The sequence below is a fragment of the Myotis yumanensis genome, unplaced genomic scaffold (assembly GCF_028538775.1).
Source record: "Myotis yumanensis isolate MYYU_CA2020_CCGP unplaced genomic scaffold, mMyoYum1.0.hap1 SCAF_15, whole genome shotgun sequence".
NCBI lineage: Eukaryota > Metazoa > Chordata > Mammalia > Chiroptera > Vespertilionidae > Myotis > Myotis yumanensis.
This window is the reverse complement of record NW_027223766.1, coordinates 3,045,920-3,072,673: the sequence shown is the minus strand read 5'-3', so window position 1 is coordinate 3,072,673 and position 26,754 is coordinate 3,045,920. Positions and strand designations below refer to the sequence as shown.

General features: G+C 46.3%; 1 protein-coding gene across 9 annotated transcripts in view; it reads left to right on the top strand.

Moving 5' to 3' along the window:
- Window positions 1–1,511: 1,511 nt before the first annotated feature.
- Window positions 1,512–26,754, top strand: part of WWP1 (WW domain containing E3 ubiquitin protein ligase 1) — a 79,079-nt gene continuing 53,836 nt past the window's right edge. The window contains exons 1-3 of one of the 9 annotated variants that reach the window (XM_070392814.1): window positions 1,512–1,534; window positions 4,211–4,300; window positions 22,505–22,600. The gene's annotated coding sequence lies outside the window, so the exon portion shown is untranslated. Of the gene's footprint in view, window positions 1,535–1,634; window positions 1,766–1,979; window positions 2,334–4,210; window positions 4,301–7,284; window positions 7,414–22,504; window positions 22,601–26,754 lie in introns of those variants that run through there. The other 8 variants (XM_070392813.1, XM_070392821.1, XM_070392819.1 and 5 more) reach the window with 8 other exon arrangements.

Sequence of the window (26,754 nt, the reverse complement as noted above, 5' to 3'; positions counted from 1 at the left end):
AATGTGTGTTCATTCAATCAAGAGATGTCTACTGAATCCTACAACAACTCAGGGAGTGCCAATGCCATTCTTGGTTCATGATTCTTTCACAAGTTTAGTTATGATGGAAGAAGAGAGAGAACTAGAAAGAGATTTTAAAGTCAAGGGAAAATTTAAGATAGAAAATATTGAAACAGCCATTGTGCCAAGGAATTGTAGCCAATAGAAAAGGTGGGGCTAACGATATGCCAAGGAGGGGCCACAGGAGAGAGCAGACAGTGAAGAGTGTCACTTTGGGGAAGAGCAGGGCTGCACAGGCTGGAGAAAGAAGGAACTAGTGAGCTTGGGTGTGATGTAGGTAATTTGTGGGGTTTCGGTGACATGGTTGGGCAAAAATTGTAGAAATCCATGCTGATGGCCTTTTAGGTCTCTAAAGTAGAAGACCAGGGTGTGGACCTGCAGAAGGACTCCTTGTAGATATTCCAGAGTCTTGCAACCATTGCTAACAGAGGCCTCTCACACATGCTCCATATCAGGGAACCGGCCAAGCTGGGCCCACCAGACTCCTGCACTGGACTCCTGCCATCTGAGCCCACCCTAATAAAGAACTCCTGGTATTGTATTCCTGTCCAATGGGAGCTGCACAGCTACATCCTCATTTGCAATTTACCAACCAATCAGAGTGTATCCATAACAACCAATGAGAACACATGATTCTGATATTTGAACCAATCAAATTGAGCAAATTTGGATTCATTTGCATAAAAGTGGACCAATCAGGGGCCGGGCAGGAACTTTAGATAAGGGGTGTCGCCTTGGTCTGGAGGAGCACACCTTTGGTTTCCTTCAGCGGCTGTGTCTCCTCAGTTGGCAAACTGTTCACCTGAATGAAGTCTCCCCTTGTACTGCACCCCAGACTGGGGACTTTTGTTGGCACTTGCTGGGTGGAGAGACCTTCTGCTGACAAGGTCAACTGGTGAGTAACGTGGTCTCCACAGACTTCACTGCAGGGTGGCCTATGTCTAAAAGCAACACGGAACCTACAGCACCTGTGTTGTGTGCAGGTGGGGATGCCAGGCCCTACCGCCCAGGGCTGACCCACGCACTTGCTCCGTGTTTGTCATCCTACTCATGGGGGCGGTGCAAGGCTTGGTGCATAGCGACAGCTGGCGGATGGTGCTCTGCTGATGCCGTCATTTACTCTGGCGATGTGTCCTCACGCCCCGCGGGTCACGGGTGTTTACTGGGAGCCTCTACCTGTGCCGTGGAGCGTCCAGGGGAGCGCCAGGCCAGGTCCTCCCTGGAGGTGACGCACTGTCCCGCCCCCGCCGGAAAGTCACGTCAGCGGCGCGCACCTTCGGCCGGCGGAGCCTCTCCCAGTTTCCGCCCTCCGCGGCTCTGGCCCCGCCCACGACCAAGACCACACCCACCACGCCCAGGCCACGCCCCTACACGGCCCGGGCCACGCCCCCACGTCCCATTGGCTGGCGGTCCGCGTCCACCGAGCGCCCCGAAGACCCGAGGAGCGGACTCCCCGGCTGCGTCGCGAGCCCTGGTGCGCATGCTCGGCAGCGGGTCCGCTTGCGAGCGGCGGGTGGGGGCGGCGGGCGGCGCGCTCCCGGAGGGGGTGCGGCCGGCGGGGCGGGTCGGGGAGGAACCGGCGGCCGCAGCGCTTCCGAGCGGCTGCGGGCGGCCTGGCTGCGGGACGGCGCCTGCGGCGAGATGGCGGTCCTGGGCGCCAAGGGCTGAGCGCCGCGGGGACGCGCCGCTGCGAGGCCGGGAGCCGGTGAGGACGGCGGGGCGCGGGCGGGACTCCGAGGCCGCGCGCTCGGCCCGGGCGGACCTCCGCGGGCGGGGGCGCGGGGCCGCTGGGTGGCCTTGGCACAGGCCGAGCGGAGTGTCCGGGTGACTCCGCACCGCGGCCATCCGGCTGCTCACCTTGCCCCCTGCCCCCGGAGAAGCCGGGTGCACTTCCTGCCCGCGCCCGGCCCCCCCACAGCGCGTCCCGGGGAGGGGATGCCGGACGCCGCGGGTGTCACCCGTCCCACTGGCTCTGCAGCCCCCGCGCACCCCACCTCCACCCGTGACCCGCCAGGTCCCAGTGACCTTGCAGTTTTCGCTGATCCTCATCCCCGCCCCGGACCGTCTGCCGCCCTTTCTTAGACGTTAATTTCGTGGTTGGCCCATCGTTTTGCCACCGTGGAGGGATCCGCGTGTGCCGGTCCGTTCGGTCCACTCTTTACCCCGTGGGCCGGGGGTGGACCTGCTTCGTCCCGTGGTGACCAGACGAGCCCGCGGTCTGTCCTGTGGACATTTTACTCTCCGGGGCTTGCCGGGCTGGCTTGCTCTGTTGGGTGAGTGCTGTGTCCTCGTGCAGCCCGACGTGCAGAGGACTTGAGTGTGTGCTGTAACAGGCTCTTGGTGGGAGTGGTGGGAGAGTGAGGGCCAAAGTTGTCTCTCCCCCTTGGTGTTTTTGCCTGAAACACCCAGGGAGCAGTTTGCATGCAGGTTTTCGCAAGAGTTCACACTCGTGTGTAAATCCACCTTCTCTGTGGCACTGAGTCTCTGTGTGTGTTACACAAGCAAAATGCACTTTTTTTTAAAAAAAAAAAAAAAAAGGGCATTCTGTTACGTGTGTGACTTGTTTTTAGCCATCGAGTAGTAAATTAGCTGTCACTGGAAGTGACCACTTTTCATAAGTAGGTAATGTTTTTCCCAATTGATAAGGCAGTGCCCGAGCATTGGAGCTGCTCAGAGTGGAGTGCGGCCGTTCTTTCAGGTGTAGCTCACTGACATTTTCAAGTTCTGCCCGGGTGTAGCAGAGAGTAAGGGCTCAGCTTTGGAAGCCTGGCGCGATAGAGGATAAAGTCCCAGGTTCAGTCTCTGCTGTTCACTCCCAGGAAGTCTGACATTTCTTTTACTGCTGTGCAGTTATTGAGCACCTACTGCATGACTGTGTGGGGTGTTTGGGTAAAGATAAGGATGAGGGTGGGCACGGCCTTCATGGACTAGATGGGTGGGTAAGACTGTACACACATGGTTCTAACAGACAGTTAAGGGACTGCAGAATTCAAATTCACAGGCGGTAGAGCTCACATCTCACTCTGGAGGTGGGTTTCCTGGCTTCTGGAATCTTTGTTTTGAGGATGACTAAGAATCTTGACAGGCTGGGAAAGGTCATCCAAGCAGAGAAAGGGGACGAGGAGCACAGAGTTCATACATTTGGGGAGACACAAGTAATTGGATGGAACATCAAGTGTTTGTACCCGTAGCGAGGATGATAAAGCTCTAAGTAAAAATGGGCCAGTTTGTGATTGTTTTGAACGCAGGCTAATACCTTTGGCTTCGGTAGATGGTGACTTTGAGTTGGGAATGTAATGATTAAAGCTGTTTTCAGGGGTTAATCTGGCAGCTGTGCAGTGTGGATTGAAGTAGAGAGAACTTGGAGGCAGAAAGACCTTCTGGTTGCTGTGGTAATAGGTAGTGAGGGGCTGAGCTGTGGCCATAATTATAGGAAAGGAAAGGAGGAAGGAAGTGGATTAGACAGAATTGATGATGAGAGAAAATGAAGAGAGTAAAAATAACTGAGGTTCCGATCCAGGCTGTTTGGGAGACTAGTGGTACCGGTTGGAGCACGTCCATAGAAGCTTTATCTTCAGCATGCGTGTTACTTTGCAGCGAAGCTCTCAATCTTTTAGGGCTGAGTAAACCTTGGTGAATTTAAAGAAGTCTGCCTGGAAAATTTCCATATGCACCTGTGTTTTCTGGTTGTAATTTTGGAGAATCTGTGGGCTACCTGAAGCTTATCCATGGAACCCATGGGCCAGGGGGTTGGCTGGAAGCAGCTCTCAGAATCACTGGGGGCTTTACAACAATAGAACCTTCAAATTCTTCCATTCACCTCTAGGAAGCCCTGCTGTCGAGACATGCTCTGTACCCACTCAGGGGCACGTCTGTTGTGGTTTACAGTGAATTTTGACTAACTTATGTTAGTTGCTACTATATTATAGAACAAACTAGCCCAAGAGGTTAAATGATTTGTCCTAAGTATTTCAATTAGCAAGTGGGTAAAATGGAATGAGGAGTTGATTTCCTTTTCATATAAAGATGTTTGCAACTGATTCACCATCATTGGGTGTAGTTATTGCCTTTAAGTGCCCTCCTCAGTGAGAACTAGACAATACTGGAGGTTCCTTCCAGTTGCTAACAGTTTGTGACTCTTGGCTCTTAGGTTTTCCTTGGACTGTCTGCGGACCCGTCTCGTTTCCAGGTGCCGCAGCGCTGGTGAGGCTGAGGGATGAATTGGGCGTGTGGAGAGCAGGTATCAGGCCAGTCATTTCCTTATTTCCTTTGTATCTCTGTCTGGACTCGGGAGTGGGGGTGGGGAGGGACATAAGTGAAATTAGAAACTTTTAGAACCTTTATTTTCTCTATTCAGGTATGCCCTACATCACTCCTTCCTCCATTCGGGAGAAAGCCTTTACCAACTAAAAATGTAAACTTGACAAAATAAACGGAGGCCTGGGACATAGTGCGTTTTCTCACTGGATTATGTCGTCAACTCTACCCAGTATGGTTACAGCATAATTTGACTTTTCTGCATCTATAGGAATGTCTTCTTGGTAGAATCAGAAAAAGTTATTAGTATCTTTTTTAGCTCTAGAAATTTTGATTCCATAATTATTAGAAAGACAGGGGTCTTTTTTACTCTTTCTATAAAAATACGTAATTATAACAAGCATTAGAAAAAACAATAAATTGGTGTTGATAGTGGTATGTATTCTGAAGTAACTGGTATAAAACTTAAAGGAGGAAGAGTATCTGAGAAAGCACTACCTACATGATTCTCTGCTCTGCTGGCATCAGAGCGATACACACGCTATTGTTTGGTTCTCATGACCACAGAGCAGTAGGTGTGGCAGGAGGCAGTCATTGCTTTTTAGAAGACACTGAGGCTCAAATAAGTTGAAAAGGTTAAATTCCAGGGTGTTGGCTAGTCAGTGCTAAGCTAGAACTGGCATTATAACCTATGCTTTTGTTCCCAGGTCAGTATTCTTCTCCCACTGACTCAGTGCAGCGGCCACTGGAGGCTGTGGGCCAGGCGGGTAAAGTTACCTGTTTGGAATCTGTTACACTTTTGTACCCTGTGGATCTGAACTTGTCTGTTTCCTCCTTCCTGTTAAAATGGCAATCTCATTGCAGTGGCTTTTGGTGGGTAATTTTGAAATTTGTAAGAATTTATCACAAAATACTTTCATCCTGTCAAGGAAAAAGCAAAAGTTGACCTCTCATCTGAAAACATATACTGGTGAAAAGTAGGTTTTAGTTTCCTTTTGAAAACTTAGGGATTTTAATGCAGTTGCTACTGGTGAAGTTTGTTCTTTTATAAAGGCCTGAAAATTTGTAGTTTTGGATAAAATAAATCAGGATCTGATTTCCAGAAGTCTATATCATGATATTTCATGATTTTTACCATTACATAAAAAGCTTAATCATTAAAAAAATGATTTACCATTAAAACACTGTTAGCAGGGGTTAAGGGGGGTGGGGGGAATGGGATACATCTGTAATATTATCAACAATAAAAAAAATATTAAAAATAAAATTTAAAAAAAACCTGTTAGTATACACTCCAAATTCGTGTTTAAACAACTTTTTGGGGAATAAATTATGTAAAACCATATGTTAAATAGTTCCTCGTGTATAAGGAAGACTAGCCTTTGTCTCAACATTCCTAAGACCTATTAGTTCCCAGCACTGCCAGGTGCGGGCCCAGTGCGGCAGGCGCGCGAGGCCTGTCCTGGGACTCGGGCTAGTGGAGCCACTGTCAGGAAGGACAGAGGGACAGACTTGATCTTCTGGGATTGTGTGACTGTTTGGAATTACAGAGACAGTACAGCTCGGAGATGCTGTGGGTTTGGTTCCAGACACCACAGTAAAGTAAGTTATAATCTTTTTGCTGGTTGAGGGTCTTGTTTTCAGCAGAAACAACACCTGTGAAGCACAATGAAGCGAAGTGTGTCTGTAACTACACTCCTTTTCTCTGGGTTTTGAGAAAATTATGCAAAAACACAGGGAACCCAGTGAGCATTGTTTTGGCTATTTATTGCTATCTAACAAAAACTAAATGACTTTAGACGGCCGTTTGTTTTGTTTTGTTTTGTATTTTGCTCACAGCTTTGCTATCCCGGGCTGCCAGGCTGGGCTCATTTAAACAGTTCTGCTGTGGTCACTCTGATGGACACATTCAGCTGGCAGCTCAGCCAGGTGCCCGTCTCTCTCTCTGCCTCTTTCTCTTCCTCTTGTACCATATAGTCTTTTTAAAAAAGATTTTTTATTGAGTTTTAGAGATTGGAAGGGGGAGAGAGAGAGAGACACTCTCTATATGGATGTGAGAGCGAAACATCCATCAGCTACCTCCTGCACGTCCCTACGAGGGATTGAGCCTACAGCCCGGGCATGTGCCCTGACCAGGACATAAACCAGTGACCTTCCAGTGCACGGGACGAGGCTTGTACCATATGGTCTTGTTGTCTCAGGGCCCCCTGCCTTTGCAGAAGGATTGTTGGCCTTACTTGGTTGCTTAGGGCTCACAAGAGTGCAGAAGCAAAAGTAACCAGAACTCCTTAAGCCATAGGCTTAGAACCAGCACAGCATCATTTCTGCCACATTCTGTTGGTGACAGCAAGTCACAGGTCAGCCCAGGTTCCAGGGGATAGGACCAGTCAAGAGTGTGCATCCAGGATTGCACCAGACAGCTGTATTCTGTATTACATAATGGGGCTGCTGGGAAACTCCGGGGAGCGAGACCTGAGCTGCCTGGTACTTCTAGTGCTTTGTACCTGGCCCTCCTTAGGGAACCCAAGGAATAGGTGATGCCCGTCCCGTTCTGCCAGCCGGGTTTTCTCCCTCATCTCCATCACTTGTCTTTATGTGACTATCCCTTTATTTTAGTCTCAGCAGCTTTTTTTAAGTTCAGGTTTTCTAAGTAATGTTAGGGCTAACTGGCATGAAGGGAATGAGTGTTTTGTTGTTGTCACATCATCACTCCTGAGTGCAGTAATGAAGCTGCATACCTCATGTACAGAACACAGGTGCAGCTTCGGAGCCCTTTGGAAGCGCGTCATGCCCACTCTGCAGATCTGCACATTCTGAAACGAGCACACGGGCTGCTGTGGGAGGAGTCTGCTGCCTGAAGGACTGAGAAACATGACCTTGTAAATAGGAAGGGCTGGGTGCAGAGGAGGGGCAGATAGAATTACCGGACACAGTTCTGGAGGGCTCTCCTCTGCTTTAAGTTACTCCGCAGTTTAAAAACGTCCTCGCACTGACAGTCCCGGGCATGAAGCTTTTACTTCTCTAAGGAATACAAGTCTTCTGAGAGCTGTTCGGTCTCCCATGGTCATGAGTAAAGAGGCTGGCAGGAGCACACTGGTGAGTCCTGGCTGAAGACGTGTGCTGGCTGTGTAGCAGCCCCACGTGCCAGCAAGCCCTGCTCTCTCTCTCTCTCTGCATTTGGTTAGTGTGGGGAGGAAGGGGTAGTTCAGTGAACTTACTTTATACATTAGAACATACTTTACCTTAAAAGTAGATCAACTAATTGACCCTACTCTTACAGTTGAAGAATGAGAGCCGGCTGTCCTGTGGGGTAAGAGTGGTGGCTTGATCGTCAGGTGGTGCTGAGCCCTCAGCGCTGCCTCCTGGCCGGTGGCCTCACTTTCATCTTCTGGAAAATGTCAAGAACATCTTTCCTGCTGGGTCTTTCTAAGGGTTAATTGAAATAATGTTGGAAAGCAGAAAGTATGGTCCCTGGGACATAAGCAGCCCATAGACCATTTCTATTACTTATAACTCCTTATTATAAACTAGAGGCCTGTTGCACGAAAAGATTCGTGCAATAGGCCTTCCCTTCCCCTGGCTGCCGGCACCGGTTTTCCTCCAGCACCCGGGACCCAGGCCTTTGCTCTGGCTGGAGCCGCCTTCAAGCCTTCACTGCTCTGGCCGGAGCCGCCTTTAGTCTTCGTTCTGCCGCTTTGTGCCTACGTATGCAAATTAACTGCCATCTTTGTTGGTGGTTAATTTGCATATCTCACTGATTAGCCAATGAGAGGCGTAGCAAAGGTACGGTCAATTACCATGTTTGTCTATTATTAGATAGGATAAGGTGAAATTAAAAGTCCACTTTTCTGGGATTCGCTCATTTCTCAAGGACTTTTGTTTTGGCCTGAGCAGAGCTGCATATTAAATCTCACCTCCTAAGAAGGAAGTTGCTGAAGTGAATCTGAGAAAGAAACCCCACGTGGCAGAAGAGGGGTGGGGTGGGGGGCTGTGCAGTCTGGGAAGGAGGCACTGTGGACCCCATCATCATAGTCCTCTGGGTGTGTGCAAGCATGGGGATGGCTGATTTCTCTTCAAGGTCTGTGGCTGGTCCTTGACAGCAGGGCTCAAGAATTTCACGTTTAACAAGTAGCTGAGGTGCACGTTCGTTTGAGAAGTGCTGTTAGAAACTGCGTGTTAGCGGGGATTCTGCTGCTCCCTGAGACACTTTCTAAGCTATAGCCCATGAAGCACACGTGTGACATGTAAGTGGAAAGAGATCTTAACATCTAAACCTTCCAGATGTTTAAAGGGGCTTAAGGTAAGTGCCAGGACCTATCCGAAGAGACTCCAGACCGATGCAGGGCGGTTTCAGTAAGGAGCTGGCAGGGCGGCCCTGCTCCCGACAGTGCCCCTGCAGGAGAAGACACTCCTTGGAATGCTGACATTCACTTTAAAAAATGCCTATGGAAACAGCTAAGTTAGATATTGGGATTAGATATCAAATCATCTGCTTTTATCTTTGCTAAGATAAGCTCCTCAAAAGTGGAGACTCTGAGTGAAGTGTGTCTGATTAGAATGTGGTCTTCAGGTGGTAGAGGTGGGATGCCATGCTCCGTCTGCTGGGGGAAACACCACTGCATAGCGGAGGGCCTTGGCCTGGGAAGAAAGTCATGAGAAAGTCTCAATTCTATATCCATTAATGAAGGAACCCCACAACTTGAAACTGTTTTCTCTAAGTCTTGCTTAGGACAAGTCTGTGTTGGTGTCACTTAAACCCTTTTCAGTCCCGTGATCACAGCTGTCATTGCAATGGCAGATCTTTCAGCTGGGGCTGTTAGTGGAAAGACTTAACCTACGTTTATAGCAACCATATTTTTATGGTGTTAGAACATTTTGTGGTAAAAAACAACAACCAAAAACATGCCAACCCCTGACTCTGTCTCAACGTGAGTGGAAAGGATTAGTTGGCATTTTTTTGAGGAGCCTATTGTTTTGTGTGTGTACACTGACTTTGTGGCCAGTACTTTGAGGGGAAAACAATATAATAAACTCCTCTCTCTTTGCCCTATGAGTGGTGAAACGTTTGATATTTAAATGTGAATACCGAGAATGGAAAGTATACGTGGTGCTCAGGAATTTCATTTTCATTTTCCTAGGGTAAAAGTTTTGGTAATTATAACTTTTTAAAAACTTTCTTTGTGATCAATTTTCCTTTAAAGTGTTGGCTATCAAAAGAGCTTAGGTTTTACATCATCCCGTGCACCGAAAGGTTGCCGGTTCCATTCTTGATCAGGGCACATACCTAGGTTTCTCTCTTTCCGCCTCTCTCTCTAAAAAAATCAACAAAAACATATAAATAAATAAATAAATAAATAAATAAATAAATAAAAGCGCTTTAAAGTAGACAAACCCAGTTGTGAATTCTGGCCCTCAGCTTAGCGAGCTCAGTCAAGTGTACTTTAGGAAAAGCCCTCGTTTTAGCATTTGTAGACAGTATTCACATGTAAAGTGGTAGTAAAATTCATCTGCTGTGTGCCTTAAACCTGGTACTCAGTATTCAGTAAATATTCACTCAGATGGGTTCATAATAGCTTGTCATTGATGGCAGGCATGTTTCAGGATCATTATTTCCTAATGTCAGAAAGGTAACACACTCCATGTGCTGTGTTACTCAGCACCCCAGGGAAGTCACAGCAGCATCCTGCACTTTCCTTGGCAAATGTTCAAGTGTTGTAAATAAGGACACAGAATAACCACCTGTCTGCTCAGAGTTTGCCACCAAATAAGTTATGAAGGAACTTGAGTTTTTATAGCTTTGGGGATTTTGTTGGATTTATGGATAAAGGATTGTGTTCTCGTATTTCTACTTTATTTTTTTTTAATATATATTTTTATTGATTTCAGAGAGGAAGGGAGAGGGAGAGAGAGAGAGAAACATCAGTGATGAGAGAAAATCTTTGATCGGCTGCCTCCTGCACTCCCCGCACTGGGGATAGAGCCTGCAAGACTGGCATGTACCCTGACCAGGAATCTATCGGTGACCTCCTGGTTCATAGGTCGACGCTCAACCATTGAACAATGCTGGCTGGGCTCTACTGTATTTTAAACTTGAGAAGAAATGTCGTATTCTAGGAGTAAAATTTTAGCCGTTTAATTGATTTTCTCATTTTGGAAAGTTTGTGTTTTGAATTATAAATTTGCCTCTAAGATGAAAGTTTATACTTAGCAGCATGCTTTAAAGTTCTTAGGAAGAGTATTTGTAAATAATAAATTAACACTATGTCTGCTACTTGAAAAGCTTTAAAATATCTTGAAATTATGTATTTATAACAAAAACTTCAGCAGTAGTGTATTCCTCTCAGGCGCTAGTGTAGCTTGGACCTGACTCTGCTGCAGATGTGGGGTCTGCAGCGTGGCGGGGACTGCCGCCTCTGTGCTGGGTGGCATTTGTGAGCGTGGCGAGGGCTGTGGTGGAGATAGGGCCAGAGCGGGTGCCTGAGCCAGGGAATTCGCTGGTCCCGATGCTGGAAGCAGTGCTGGTTTCCCTGCGTGTCAGCATCCTCGTGCTGCACACACAGTGTGGTGTGCACTCAGCTGCTAGAGATGGAGCCTGGACCCAGGGCCGAGGCCTCTGACAGCTGTCTCCACGGCACCTTACGCAGCACGCTCTGCTCTTCCAGGGCGAGGAATTGAAGGGTTAGCAGGTCTCCATGGCTACATAATGCTGGCAGATTAGAATTCTTAACGTATTTGCAAATGCTAGGAAGTGTTGGGGTGACCAGTGTTGTGCAGAGGACAGCGACTGGCCCACAGGCCTGATGTGAGCGCTCCTGTCCCTGCGCAGGTGGCCCCCTCGCAGCTTCAGCCCGGCTGTTGTGGCTGCTGGCTGCCATCCGGAGGCGGTCAGCACAGGTGTCTGAAGAATATCAAAACACTAAAAACTTTGAGTTTGAAGGGAAAAAAGTCTGGTAAGCAAGTATTACGTTCTTAAAATACCAAACTTTGAAACAAATGGCCAATTACTTATGGAAATGTTTGTGTCGTTTTGAAATACGAGATTGCAATGATGTAATTATGTGAAGTTTGATCTTTGCAAAGAAAGAATGTTATGTTGCCCCCCATGTTTTTCCCAGAACACATGGACATGATCTTAAACAGTCCCTGCAGCTGACCTCCGCTCCCTGCTCATGCTCCACACTTGGACACATTATCTTTTTAAGACTACTTGTTCTTTATCTCTCAACCATAAGAAAAAGCGTTTCCAATAACTAGGTCGAAAAGCCCCACAAAACCACCCTACTGTGAATCCTTAAGTGGAAAAAATAAGAGAATAGTAACATGTGACTGATGTGGCCAACAGTTCAGTTTAAGGCATGGGTTTAGCTCAGCATTTCTTGTTTTATAGTCTGTTTTGCAGTGCAAATGCAGTGAAAAGAGTGTTGGCTTTGAGCCCAAGAATTCTGGGTTCAGAATCCTGAGTCACTAGTTTTGTGGCCCTGGGCTCATCCAGTTCCTGAAAGCCAGTTTTCCTCTGTCAGTAAGAACACTAAAGACTCTGAGGGTAACGGTTGACATTAGAGGCTGTTTCTTTTGTACAATAGGCACCCAGTAAGTGCTCACTGTTGTTCTTACTGTTTTTGGAGTCAGAGACCTGACTCGGATTCCAGGTTTAAGACTGCCTGTGTTTCTGCGTCACTTAGACACCCTGTGAGTGCAGGTGGTCTCAGACAGGTGGGCTCTGGCATCTGGGAGGAATCACACAGCTCTCCTACGTATTAACTCCAGTGGATTCCGTATGTTTGAAACCCAAGTTTTAAGATGCTCAGTGTTACTTGAAACTTCTTGTCATGCAGCACAAGAGTGGGAAACCTGTTGTCTACTGATCATCACTAAGGCTTGGCGAAAATTACAGTATTTGCTTGGAAAGTTTTGGTATTTTGCCATTGTAAACATAATGCTTCATATTATAAGAAATTGAGGAAATAATAGCAAATTAGAATGAAATGATCTGATTCTCATTGCTGATACCATTTTGGCATTCTCCTTTGTTGATGTAAAAAAATTTTAGTATCCTTTTGAAACAAATAGAAATCATTTCCCTAAATTAACAATAATTATGAATAATAAAGTCCAATGCATGACAAGTAAAAACATATTTCATTTTTTTATTAATGACCTGAGGAGGAAGGTGATGGAGCAGAGAGTGAAGGAGAAATTAGTATGATAAAAGACAATAATAGTGTCAAGTCCTGCGTTTTTGTTTTGTATTTAGGGACCATTACTCTTTACCTTTAAAATTAGAGTAGTTGCTGCTAAATTTGATAAACGTATTTCCCTCCTCATTAATGCTTTCTAGTAAAGTACAGACATTTTTGACAACCCTTACTTAGAGTGAAGGAAAACTTGTTTTTTGGAAAGTTGGAACGATGTATTTAATTATATTTTTTTAGAGCTGCATTTTTTGAGCAACATCACCATCTTGTGGCTTTCTAGAATATTGTTGCCAAACCTGTGTTGTACAACTGTAAGCCTAAATTGCTCTGATGTTGGCCAAGGGATCAATCAAGTTCATAATGGGCAGTTCTTACTGTAAATGGAGGGTAGGGAGTAGAAAATAAAATTACAGTACACTAGGGTTGCAACTTTGTAAGAAAAAATGTGTATTGAGGAAAATCATAGTATAAAATGAAAACAGTTGTGAGTTAGGTTGTGTGATTATGGATGATTGCCATTATTTCATGTTTTCATGAAACATGCAGTGATTTTAGTCAGCTAATCCTAAACTAGAAAGTACCACATACTTTGTGCTCCATTTATTCATTTAAAAAAATATATTTCTTTATTGATTTCAGAGAGGAAGGGAGAGGGAGAGAGAGATAGAAACATCAATGATGAGAATCATTGATCAGCTACCTCCTGCACGCCCCCTACTGGGGATCGAGTTTGCAACCTGGGTATGTGCCCTTGACCAGAATTGAACCTGGGACCCTTCAGTCCTCCGGCCGATGCTCTATCCACTGAGCCACACCGGCTAGGGCTCCATTCATTCTTTAATAAGGTTATCCAGGCCCGAGAATTCAGATGCCTTATCTCACCAGCCAGTTAACAAGGCTGCTTTTGCCTGGCAGTGTTGTCTAAGCTGGTGGCTCTTGGAGTAGTATTTTCTATGTGGGTTTCTGTACCTTTTTCCCATCTTAAATAATAATTTTAAAGAAAAAAGTCAATTTGAGAAGTATGGTAGTTCATTGAACAAACCACCTGAAACTAAATGAGGCTCTTTGGCTTAAAGCCTGCTTGTTGTTTTGAGATTCGATTGGCACTAGGGGTCCTTCAGTAGCAGACATGTATCGGTTGGCACTAGGGGTCCTTCATTAGCAGACCCTCGTGGGCACCAGGCATGTGGATGCAGTGGGTGGGCACCAGGTATGTGGATGCAGTGGTGAGGATCTGTGCTATACTTTCGGAATTTACAAGTAGTATGCAGTGATGAACACAAAAGTGGGATCGAGGATTCTGGATAAGTATAGGTATAATTTATTCTTTACTATGTGTCAGGCACCGTGCCAAGTGCTTTTTCTTTGTCATAAATTTCTTTTGGAATTTTGCTCTGATTTTTGCGGAAGCAGTGCATATGCACATAAATAGTATTTGTGGCAGCCCTGAAACATCTCTGTGGAACAGTAGGTTTCCTTGTACCATACAAGTGGTTCAGCTGGTATGGGTCTGGTAGGCTTTGCTAGCTCACCAGCGTTTACAATGTTTCTATGGGATCATTTGTACTGTGTTCTAAGCAGCCATAGTTCCCCAAGACTTTTAGAAAAGTCCTGTTGATGTAAAATTTGGGGATTAGTATATGACTTCTGAATTATTTTGAATAATTAGCGCTAGAGAATGTCCCATGTCTAATGAACTTTTCTCTTGTTTATATACTTTTGGCCATTTGAGTATTTAATAAGTCAAACAAGCATTTTATATAACATTTATCTTTTACTTTTTTACTGGACATTTTTGTTTGTTTATTTGTTTTAAATTTTTAAATCTTATTTGTTTAGAGTATTACAGATGTCCCCCGTTTTTCCCACCACTGCACCCTCCATCCAATTCCTGCCCCACCCCAGTCCTTCACCACCCTACTCTCTGTGTCCATAGGTGAGATCTTTGGTTAATCTCTTCCCACCCTCCCCCACCCCCTTCCCTCTGAGATTTGTCAGTCTTTTCCATGCTTCCATGCCTTTATTCACCAGTTTATTTTGTTCATTAGATTTCTTGTTCATTTATTTTGATATTTAGATTCAATTGTTGATAGATATGTATTTGTTGCCATTTTATTGTTTATATTTTTTATCTCTTCTTTTTCCTCTTTTTCTTCCTCTTCCTTGTCTTCCTCTTTTTAAAGAATATCCTTCAACATTTCATGTAGTACTGGTTTGGTGGTAATGAATTCCTTTAGCTTTTTCTTGTCTGTGAAGCTCTTTATCTGACACTCAATTCTAAATGATAGCTTTGCTGGGTAGAGTAATCTTGGTTGTAGGTCTTTGCTATTCATCACTTTGATTATTTCTTGCCATTCCCTTCTGGCCTGCAAAGTTTCTGTTGACAAATCAGCTGACAGTCATATGGCACTTCCTTGTAAGTAACTAACTGCTTTCCTCTTGCTGCTTTTAAGATTCTTTCTTTGTCTTTAGCCCTTGGCATTTTAATTATGATATATTGTGGTGTGGGTCTCTTTAGGTTCCTCTTGTTTGGGACTCTCTATATCTCCTGGACTTGTAAGTCTATTTCTTTCACCAGGTAGAAGAAGTTTTCTGTCATTATTTCTTCATATAGATTTTCAATATCTTGCTCTCTCTCTTCTCCTTCTGGTACCTCCATAATGTGAATGTTGGTATACTTGACGTTGTCCCAGAGGCTCCTTACACTATCTTCGTATTTTTGTATTCTTTTTTTCTTTTTGCTCTTCTGAATGGGTGTTTTTTGCTTCCTCATATTACAAACTGTTGATTTGATTCTCGGAATCATCTACTCTACTGTTGGATCCCTGTAAACTATTCTTTATTTAGTGTATGCTTAATTTCTGACTGGCCTTTTTCATGTCTTTGGTATTCTCACTAAGATCCTTGAAAGTCTCATGAAGATCCTTGGGTAACCTTATAACTATGGTTTTGAACTCTGTATCCAGAGTTTGCTTGCTTCCATTTCTTTCATTTGTGACATGTTTCTTTATCTCCACATGTTGGCTGCTTTTCTGTGTTTGTTTCTATGTATTAGGCAGAACTGCTATATCTCCTGGAATTGGTAGAGTGACCTTGTGTAGTAGGTGTCCTGTAGGTGTCTGGTACCTCCATAATGGGAATGTTGATACACTTGAAGTTGTTCCAGAGGCTCCTTACACTATCTTCATATTTTTGTAAGTCACCTGAGCTGAGCACTCTAGGTGCGCCCCTGTGTGGGCTATATGCACAGTCTTGTAGTTGAGCCTTGATTGCTGTTGGCATTACTGGGAGGAGTTGATTGACCTCCAAGCCAATTGGCTGTGAGGACCAGCTGTGACTACAGCTGCTGTGCAGGAAACACCCCTGTAGAGCAGGACTTGCTTTAGTGGGGCTTTGGTGCTCACTGAGTGTGTCACTTATGGATGTGTAGAGTTGTAATCTGCTATGGTCTGAAGCTATCCACTGGGTCCACTGGCTCTAGGGCAGTGATGGCGAACCTATGACACGTGTGTCAGAGGTAACACGTGAACTCATTTTTTTGGTTGATTTTTCTTTGTTAAATGGCATTTAAATATATAAAATAAATATCAAAAATATAAGTCTTTGTTTTACTATGGTTGCAAATATCAAAAAATTTCTATATGTGACACGGCACCAGAGTTAAGTTAGGGTTTTTCAAAATGCTGACACGCCGAGCTCAAAAGGTTTGCCATCACTGTCTAGGGCCTCCAGGGAAGTGCAAAGTCAGCCACTGCCTGGGGCCACCCAGCAGGAGCTACAGAGGGATCTGTAGACGGCTGCTATTTGCTATTCGTTTTGGGCTTGGACATGCCCAGGAGAGGCCCAGCTATGAAGCAAGGCAGGCTGCTGCTAGTGCTGGGTTGTGGGACTTTTATTGATAGGTTTGGGACATGCTGTCACCAGCTGCAGCTTGTTTGAGAGATTTTAGCAAAGTCTGAAGCCTGAGCCAGGACAGGCCATTCATATGGAAAAGCATCTGGAAACAGCTTGGGTGCGGCTGCAAATTGGATGGGGTGGGGTCTCAGGGAGTCCCCAGGGTGGAGCAAACAGTATATTCCAGGCTGATGAAGACTCAGATATGGCTATCAGTCAGCCCTGCAACAGGGGAGGTCAAAGCACAGGATCAGTGATCCCTGGGAGCACCCCAGTTTGGGAGAAAGCTACCCCCGTGTTCCTGCCCTGATGCCAGACAATCCAGTTCCTCCCTGAATGTGTCTGCCCCCCCCCCCCAAAAGCTGGAGCTTGAAAGAAGCAGGACTGTGTAAGTTTGTGCGTGGGCCCTTTAAGAGGAACACTTGAGATTCCAGCAGCCTCCACAATCCACACTGGTTTTACAGCCTGTAGTTGCGGGAACTTCTCTTCCCAGCTCTGGAACCCTGGGGAGTGTCTGGTGAGGGGCTATACCCCTTGCTCCTCACGGGCAGCCTCTGCAGAGACTATCTCCCATACATGGGTGCCAGACCAGCCCATTCCATGCTTCTGCCCCTCCTACGAGTATCAGTGTGCTTTTTTCTTTACTTCTCTAGTTGTAGGACATCCATTCAGCCAGCTTTCAGGTGGTTCTGCATGATGGCTGTTCCGTATTTTATTTGTAATTTTGCTGTGGTTTTGGAGGTGGCGAGTACCAGTGTTTACCTATGCTACCATCTTGGTTCTCTTCCTAGAATCCATCAATCCATCTACTGGACATATTTTTATTGAGCGTTTATTTTGGGTTGTGGATATGAGATTGCATTGGTGAGGTGACTATGGACTTGGAGCTCAGAATCAGCAGGGCAAAGATGGGAAAGGGTATAGGTGGTTTATAGTCTCACTTGTGCAGGATTTTGTTTATAATATTTTAATTTTATTAAAGTTTTAGTTCTATGCTTTATACATACATTTTTTTAAAATCACCCTAATTTTACTGGGTTAATTTTTTTATTAATTGTGAATCTTCTCTTAATACCTTTATTGAATAGTTAGTAAAAACTGAAAACTAAGCTAGGGGCTGGAATTATAAAGATGACTTCTACACCCAAAGGTAGATTCAGCAGGCACCAGAGCCCCAACACAGAGAATCCTGCTCCCTGGCATCAGCCTCTGCACAGCAGCTCCTCTGCTATAGTCACAGCCATCCCTCACAGCCAGTCAGCCTGAGGGGCCGTCCCTTTCATTGAGGTGCCAGCAGTAATCATGGCTCAGCTACAACAGGAGGGCACACACAATCCACACAGGGCACACACCTGGAGCACTAACTCAGTTGACAGGCAGACTACCACTGACCCCCCCCAGGACACTTACTACATAAGGGCACACTGCCAGGACTGGGAGATGTAGCACATCTTCCTAATACATAGAAACAAACCCAAAGAGTCCCCCAAAATGAGGAGACAAACATGTCCCAAATGAAAGAACAAAACAAAATTCCAGAAAAAAAACTAAACAAAATTGAGACAAGCAATCTACCAGATGCAGAGTTCAAAACACTGGCTATAAGGATGCTCAGTGATCTCAGTGAGAACTTCAACAAAGAGATAGGAAATATACAAATGGAGGTAGAAAACATAAAAATGAACCAGTCAGAAATGAAGACAATAATTATTGAAGTGAAGAATACATTAAGAGGAAATCAACAGTATATTACATGAAGGAGAGGATCATATCTGCAATTTGGAAGACGAGGTAGAGAAAACACCCAGTCAGAACAGCAAAAAGAAAAAAGAATTTAAAAAAAAAAGAAGATAGTTTAAGGGGCCTCTAAGACAACATGAAGCCTACCAACATTTACATCATGGGGGTGTCAGAAGGAGAAGAGAGAGCACAAGGGATTGAGAACCAATTTGAAGAAATAATGACTGAAAACTTCCCTAAACTGACGAAGGGAAAAGATGTACAAGAATAGGAAGTGCAGCCGAAGCCGGTTTGGCTCGGTGGATGGAGCGTCAGCCTGTGGACTGAGGGGTCCCGGGTTCGATTCCGGTCAAGGGCATGTACCTGGGTTGTGAGCACATCCCCAGTGGGAGGTGTGCGGGAGGCAGCTGATCGATGTTTCTCTCGTCGATGTTTCTAGCTCTCTGTCTCTCTCCCTTCCTCTCTGTGAAAAATCAATAAAATATATTTAAAAAAAAAAAAAAAGAATAGGAAGTGCAGAGAGTCCCAAACAAGGTGAACCTAAAGAGCCCACACCAGGATACATAATGAAAATGGCAAAGGTTATAAACAAAGAACCTTAAAAACAAGAGAAAACCAGTTAGTTACCTGAGACTGTCCATTGATTTCTCAACAGAAACTTTGCAGGCAGAAGAGAGTGGCAAGAAATATTCAAAGTGATGAAAAACAGAAACTTACTACCAAGATTACTCTATCCAGCATGGCTATCATTTAGAATCGAAGGTGAGATAAAGAGCTTCCCAGACAAGAAAAGGTTAAGGAGTTCACCACCACCAAACTAGTATTACAAGAAATGTTAAAAGGTGTTCTTTTAAAAAGAAAAAAAAGATCAAAAATATGAATAATAAAATGGCAACTACTTATAAACAATTATTTTAAATGTAAATGTATTAAATGTTGCAATCAAAAAACGTGGCTGAATGAATAAGAAAACAAAACCCTTACGTATGCTGCCTATAAGACCCACTTCATATCAAAAGACATATACAGACTGAAAGTAAAAAGATGGAAAAAGACATTATATGCAAATGGAAATGAAAAAAAAAAGGAGTAGCAGCAATACTTATATCAGACAAAATAGACTTTAAAACAAAGGCTATGAGTCAAAGAAGGACCCAGCAAGTTCACTTTGGGGCATTTAAAGAAACCCAAAACAGCCCTAACCGGTTTGGCTCAGTGGATAGAGCGTCGGACTGCGGACTCAAGGGTCCCAGGTTCGATTCTGGTCAAGGGCATGTACCTTGGTTGCAGGCATATCCCCAGTAGGGGGTGTGCAGGAGGCAGCTGATCAATGTTTCTCTCTCATCGATGTTTCTAACTCTCTATTCCTCTCCCTTCCTCTCTGTAAAAAATCAATAAAATATATAAAAAAAGAAGCCCAAAACACTAATTCATAAAGGCCTATGAACCCCTGTGTTCATTGTAACATTTACAATCCCAGAACACTAACTCATAAAGGCCTGTGTACCCCTATGTTCATTGCAACATTTACAGTAGCCAAGATATAGAAACAATCCAGGCATTCATCGATAAAGAAGATATGGAATATGACTCAGCCATAAAAAGGAGTGAAATCTTGCCATCTGCAATAACATGGATGGACCTAGAGAGTATTATGCTGGGTGAAGTGGGTCAGAGAAAGAAAAGCCATGTAATTCTACTTATATATGGAATCTAAAGAACAAAACAAACGAACAAACAAAGCAACAAACTTACAGATACAGAGAACGTTTGGATGATTGCCAGATGGGAGAGGGTTAGGGGAACTGGGTGAAAAAGGTGAAGGGATTAAGGCAGGGGTCCTCAAACTACGGCCCGCGGGCCACATGCAGCCCTCCGAAAACATTTATCCGGCCCACTGGGTGTTTTTGCCGCTGCTGTCTGTCCTGCTTAGCAGCCAACTTGTCCCGGGCCCGCAGTGCGCATGTGTGGAATGTCTGAGGGACAGTGAATTGGCCCCCTGTTTAAAAAGTTTGAGGACCTCTGGATTAAGGAGTACAAATTGGTGCTTACAAAATAGTCATGGGTTTGTAAAATATAGCATAGGGAATTTAGTCAGCAATATTGTAATAACTATGTATGGTGTCAGATGAGTACTAAACTTAATGGTGATCACTTTATAAGTTATATAAATGTATAATCATGATGTCATACACCTGCAACTAATATAATATTGTATGTCAACTGTAATCTAAAAGTTAAAAAATTATTAAAAGATGAGTCGTAATAAGAAATGTACAGTGTAATAGGGAGATAGAGAAATAAGCAGGGTTTCAGTGCTGTGAAACAGAGCCACTAAGGAGTGAAAAACTGGAAAGGGAGAGATGACACTTGAGCTGAATGTCAAAGGATGATGAGAAGTTGTGTTGAGGAGCAGTGAGGAAGTTAGCTTTAGGAAGTTAGTGGGCAGCAGTGACGAAGGTGGTACAAGCCATGGGTTATTTAAGGTGGCATAAGGTTGAATTCAGCAAGTCTTTTAATTACTGCAGTGAAGAGCACACGATAATAATGCAGATGTTTGTTGATCTCATAAGGGCAAGGAATTTGTATTCATTATATCACTGATAGAGTAGAGTAATCTTGGGCTATAGAGTAATCTTGAGAGCAAGGAATTCACATAGTTTGGAAATGGTTGAAAACTGGCAGTAAAAAAGGAATCTAGAAATGGACCGAGACTTAGAACTGTTAAAAGAACAGGAGTATTAGAATTTTAAGGGCAGCGGCAGTGGGGCGCACTATGGAGCATGTGGCAGAGGGGTTCTGGGAGTTGCTGCTGGTGCCCTGCTGAAGATGCCAAAGATGCCGGAGCTGAGAGGAAAGCAGTTTCCAGACTTCGTGCCTGTGGACGTCAACACAGACGCCATTCCATTTAAAGATAAAACCAGAGAAGAGCAGAGGCTGAAACAGCTGGCAGCAGAGAAAAGAGAAAACAGAAGATGAAGGGAGGAGAAAATTCATAAAAAATAAAGCTTGGTCGAAGCAGAAGGCCAAAAGGGAAAAGAAAATTAATTAAAAAAGGAAAAGGGAGGTGGGTTCTGAATTTGAGGATGAGGACATGGAGGAACTTCTGAACAACACACGGCTGCTGAAGAAGTGTAAAAAAGGCAAAATCACTGAAGAAGAATTTGAGGAGGGGGGTGCTGATGAGTGCCCAAGGGTCTACCAGGCAGCGGGTTTGGGGACCTGGGATGTGGAGGGGGACAGCTGATTCTGGAGCTTCAGGTGAGCGGCGGGAGTGCGCCCACATGTGGCAGCTGCCTGCAGCGCCTTTCCCTGCGAACAGGACCTCAGCCCACATGCTGTCCTTTCAGGCTGGGGAGATAGAAGGGCTTGCACTCGTATGAATGTTTTACTACAAGCATACCAGCCGTGAAGTCCAACAGAAGATGTAAATTATTTGGTATAAATAATAGATGGGTTGCCTATAATTAAAGAGCTAATTTTGGGGGGGCTTATTTTATACATACACTAGAGGCCCAGTGCATGGAAATTCATGCACTGGAGGGGGGTCCCTCAGCCCGGCCTGCCCCCTCTCACAGTCTGGGAGCCCTGAGGGGCGGGAGGCGACCCGGTGATCAGGGGAAGGCGACGCCCCATCACACCTCTGCTGCTGCCACTGTCGGCAGCGCAAGCCTCGGGCGGCCCTGGTTACCTTAGCCTCGGGCGGACCTGGGGGGCTGAGGGGACTGGGGGACTCTGGAGGCAGGTGCCCCAGCAGGGCTGAGGGGACTGGGCGCCGCCATCTTTGAGGGCGGGGCAATTAGCATATTCCCTCCTTATTGGCTGTGGGTGCCACCATCTTGGAGGGCGGGGCAGTCAGTTAGCATATTCCCGCCTTATTGGCTGTGGGTGCCGCCATCTTTGGGACAGCGTGAGGGTCAATTAGCATATTCCCTCTTAATTAGATAGGATATTAAATATCTTTTTATTGATTTCAGAGAGGAAGGGAGAGAGAAACATCAGTGATTAGAGAGAATCATTAATCGGCTGCTTCCTGCACACCCCACACTGGGGATTGAGCCCACAACCTGGGCATGTGCCCTGACTAGTTCATAGGTCGATGCTCAACCACTGAGCCACACCAGCTGGGCTATACTTATTTTTAACAGACATACTGGTGTGGGCTTGATTTCAGGCTTTTTCAAGTTCCCTAGAGCTTTCAGGCTCCTGAGCTCCCTGCATGTCCTTGTCCCTGGACTGCGTTCTCTCTTCTTGTTCCTGAAGGTTGGATTACCCACTTCCCTGGGCGCCCCCATGTGCTCCTTCATGTTCTCTCTGTTTCAGTAACGGTCACCTGAAAGCTCTTTCTTTGTTTGCAGGTTCATCTCTGCACTAGACTATGAGCCCCTTGGCAGGAGGAGTAGGGTTGTATTCATCTCTAGGTCCCCAGCGTCCCCTGCAGTTCCTGGTGCAGAGTGAGTGACTGGCAGCTCTTTAAACTGAGACCATGTTTAACCGTCAGACTCCATACGTATTGATGACTGACTATGCCTGTGTGGGCCCAGCAATGACGTCATCATGGAAAATAGGGCTGTAGACTTGCACTGCTTCTGTGCTTGGGGTCGCCCTGGCTGAGACAGAGCCCCGCCCCTCTCACATGGCGCTGTTCTCGCGCTCAGATCCCAGAATGTCTACAGCAGCCGCTGTCGAAGGGCCACACCCCTTCGTGTTGGGAATGAGGTGTGGGAACTGTGTTGACATTAACCATTTTAGTTGCGGTGTCTATCCCCTTTCAAGGAAGACGGTGCCGTTTCTGAACCATGTCTGTCGTGTCTCGCAGTTTAAGACGACAGCTCCTGGTCATCGAGGCGTGCACTCGGAGTGGGGGGTCTTGGGGGCCAAGTGAAGGCAGCAGCAGCCTGGGCGGGAGCTGGGGACCCGGCAGTAGAGGGAACGGTCCTTCACTCGCTGGCCCAGATTCCCAGTCTGCACAGTGTTTTCTTATTTTTTGTTAATCCTCACCCGAGGATATTTTTCCATTGGTTTTTAGAGAGAGTGGAAGGGAGGGGGAAAGACACAGAGAGAGAAGCAATGATGTGAGAGACACAACGATTGGTTGCCGGGGATCAAGCCTGCAACCAAGGTTTGCTCTTGACTGGAATCAAACCCAGACCCTTCAGTCCGTAGGCCGATGCTCTATCCCAGGGGTGGGCAAACTTTTTGACTCGAGGGCCACAATGGGTTCTTAAACTGGACCGGAGGGCCGGAACAAAAGCATGGATGGAGTGTTTGTGTGAACTAATATAAATTCAAAGTAAACATCATTACATAAAAGGGTACGGTCTTTTTTTTTTTTTTAGTTTTATTCATTTCAAACGGGCCGGATCGGGCCCGCGGGCAGTAGTTTGCCCACGGCTGCTCTATCCACTGAGCCAAACAGGCTAGGGCCTGCAGTGTTTTAGGCATCACAGTTCTTCTCAAAGAACTGACCCTGTGCATGTTTGTCTCTATTCTCTACAATTACCCTTCTGTCTAATTCACTAATCATGTCCCTCGGTTTTCTTCTAATCTCCTTCCACGCAGATGAATGTCTTCACCTGGCCGTGGGTCCTCAGTCCTGCGCAGGAAGGCGTGTCTTTTCCTTGGCAGACTGAGTGCACGCCTCCACGAAAGCTGTGCCTTTCTCTCCTTGCTGACCTCCCATCCCCCGAGGGTACTGACCCGCCCTTGCCTGCACCACCCTCGCCTTCTGTCATTCTTCAGATTTTTAAAGTTGGTAATTTGAGCATTCCGGTTTACATGTAATATATGGAGGTTAGTCATACAAGCGAACGTTTGGGAACTAACCACTCCCCTTAAGAGCGAGGTGAGTCCGCACAGTTAGAGTTGCCGTGAGTGCTGCTGTGACCCCGCGAGCCTGTCTCTCCCCAGCCCCGAAGTGACTGCTGTTCTGAACTGTTTTCTTAAATCTCCTCTTTTTATAATAGTGTCCCCACAAATATGTTTCTTTGTTTCGAGTTTTATAATTTTTGTTTATAGGCTTTTTAAAACTTGCACAAATAGTATTTTATTATGGAGGGCAGTATAATTTACAAATGTTTATACAATTTAAAAAAACACATTCAAACATCATAAAAGAATACATAGGAAAATCTCTTCCCCTCGTGTTGGTCTTCCCGGTCAGCTTGGCGGGCAGCACACTTACAGCCCTGACCTTGAAGGCTGCGTTTTTCAGGTGTCGTTGGCTCAGGTGCAGGTTTGGAGTCCTGATCCTCTGCCACGTTTCCTTTCAGACTCCTCCATCGTCCTTATCCCGGCTCTGGGACCTGCGGGAGTTCCCACTTTGGGGACACGCCCCCACTACTTGATTTTCACCTTCCCAGGTTGGTCCTTCCTGAGATGGCTGAGCCGGAGCCACTTTCCCACCACTCGGTGGGTCTCTCCTCTGGCCTCAGGCGGGATGCACACGTGACCCCCCTACCCCCGCCAGCCTTACTGTGAGCAGCCAGTCAGGTCTGGAAGGCTCAGGGGTGGAGAGGCCAGTCTTCTGCTTTCCTGAGGATTCACCTTCCGGGGACAGCTCACTCTGTCCTTCGAGCCCCCTGGTCTGACCTCTGACAGATGGGGCTGAGGTCCCGGTCTGAGATGACTCACTGGTGTCTGGGCCGTTCCTGAGCCCGAGTGTCTTCACTCTGCAGGCTGTGTTGCTGAGGCTGGCGTGCTGGTTTTGGTCCATCCGGCCAAGGCTGCGATTCTTCCTGGGCCTCTGCCACTGCTCTTACACTTCCCGTCTCCCCGAGCGGGTCTGCAGACTCTGTCCTCCACAGATGAGCGGCCAGACCGGAGGCACCGGAGGAACAGTCCTCTTCCAGGAGAGCTCTGAGGCTCTGCTTAAACTCAGGGTGTGGGGGGCCTCTGTCATCAGCCTGGGAGCATCTGAGAGTAGTCATCTTTGGAGCTACTCGACCAAACGTCCCACCTGCCGTGTTGGTCTCTCTACCATCGGCTTTCTCGGTCGTCATCACCCCTGTGGTCCACTACACAGCCTGTCTGCCACCATGTGTCCTAAGTCATTGCGTCTGCCACAGCCTCTGCAGCCTCACTGGTCAGAGTAGTCTTGGCACCCTGTTGTGTGGCTCAGTGGTTGAGCAAGGACCCTGGAACCAGGAGGTTGCCAGTTCATTTCCTGATCAGGGCACATGCCCGGGTTGCGGGCTCCATCCCTAGGGGCGTGCAAGAGGCAGCCGATCGATGATGTTCCTCTCTCATCATTGATATTTCTCTCTCTCTATCCCTCTCCCTTCCTCTCTTTCTAAAAACCAATAAAAAGATATTTTTAAAAAAATAATCTTGGTCTCCATAACCATCTCCCTGCTTGCGCCAAAGGTGCCGTCCCCTCTCCCAGGTGCATACTCATTAGAGCTGTCTGTGGCAGGGCGCTGCCTCCGCCTGTGTTTGGTCGGAGTCCTGGTTTCTTTCCTGCTATGTTTTTTTCAGAATCCTGGTTTCTTTCTTGGTGTCTTTACTCAGCCATATCCACACGGTTCTGTTACCTGGAGACTCCACATGAGGCTCAGGGCGCTGCTCACGGTGCTGAGCGGGGGTCCAGGTTCTCAAACTGAGCGTCATTGGAACCTTTCAGGTTCTCTGAAGCAGCAGTCGCCAACCGGTGGTCCGCGGACCACTGGTGGTCCATGAGGTCCAAAAGGTTGGCGACCGCTCCTCTTCACTGGTAATCACGCCACACTGATAGCTCGTCCTCCAAAGAGCCCCCAGACAGACTGTGTCATGCTGCAGGCTGGGTTCCTAGAAGAGTCATGCAGGGTGGCAGTTTGGGAAGATGGCCCTGGTGGATACTGGTTCCCAAGCAGCCTGTGGAGCGGCGGGCAGGGTGCAGTGGGCAGGGAGCTGCCTTATGCTGGTGTCATCGTTCTGTGCCAGGCAGTTGAAACACCTTCCTGTGACTGGTCGGGACATAGACACTTCCTTTCCTCACAAGTGCGACCATCAGCCAGTCTGTGGGGAAGAGGCGTCTGGAGTCTGTTGGAGCAGGGGAGCTGGGTGGAACGCAAAAGGTGGCCGTTTTTAAGCCTGTGAATGGGGAGTGTTGTCTGCTTCCTGAATTGAACCTTGTATCATTTCCCTTGTTCTCCTTAGTAACGCTATTTGCTGTTGTAACTAATCCCAGTTTTTTTTCTGTTTATATCTGCCTGGTTTGTCCCTTTCATATTTTTGCTTTCATTCTATCAGTATTTTTATTTTGTAGGCGTCTCCTATCTCCTGAATTAGTCCCTGTGCCTGGTTCTGGTGGTTCTGTATTTGGACCCTTACCTTGTGCTTTCTGATGGTCCTGGCTATGTATTTATTCCTGTTTTTCCCCAGCCTAATTGTACTCTCTCCTTTGCTACTTGTTTGAAGGTGTTCCCCTCTTATTGCCGTCTTTTGTGCTTGCACAGTGTCAAGTTAGACCCTGTCCACCCGCTGAGCAGTGCTGGGTCCACACCCAGCTTCCGCCCTCGCCCTGGCCTCCTCTGTGTGCTTCTGTTCCTGTTCCACGTTTTGATGGTATAAACTCTTTGTTTAAACATTGTAATAAGATGTTACAGTTGCTTGATTCCCACAATGTTTA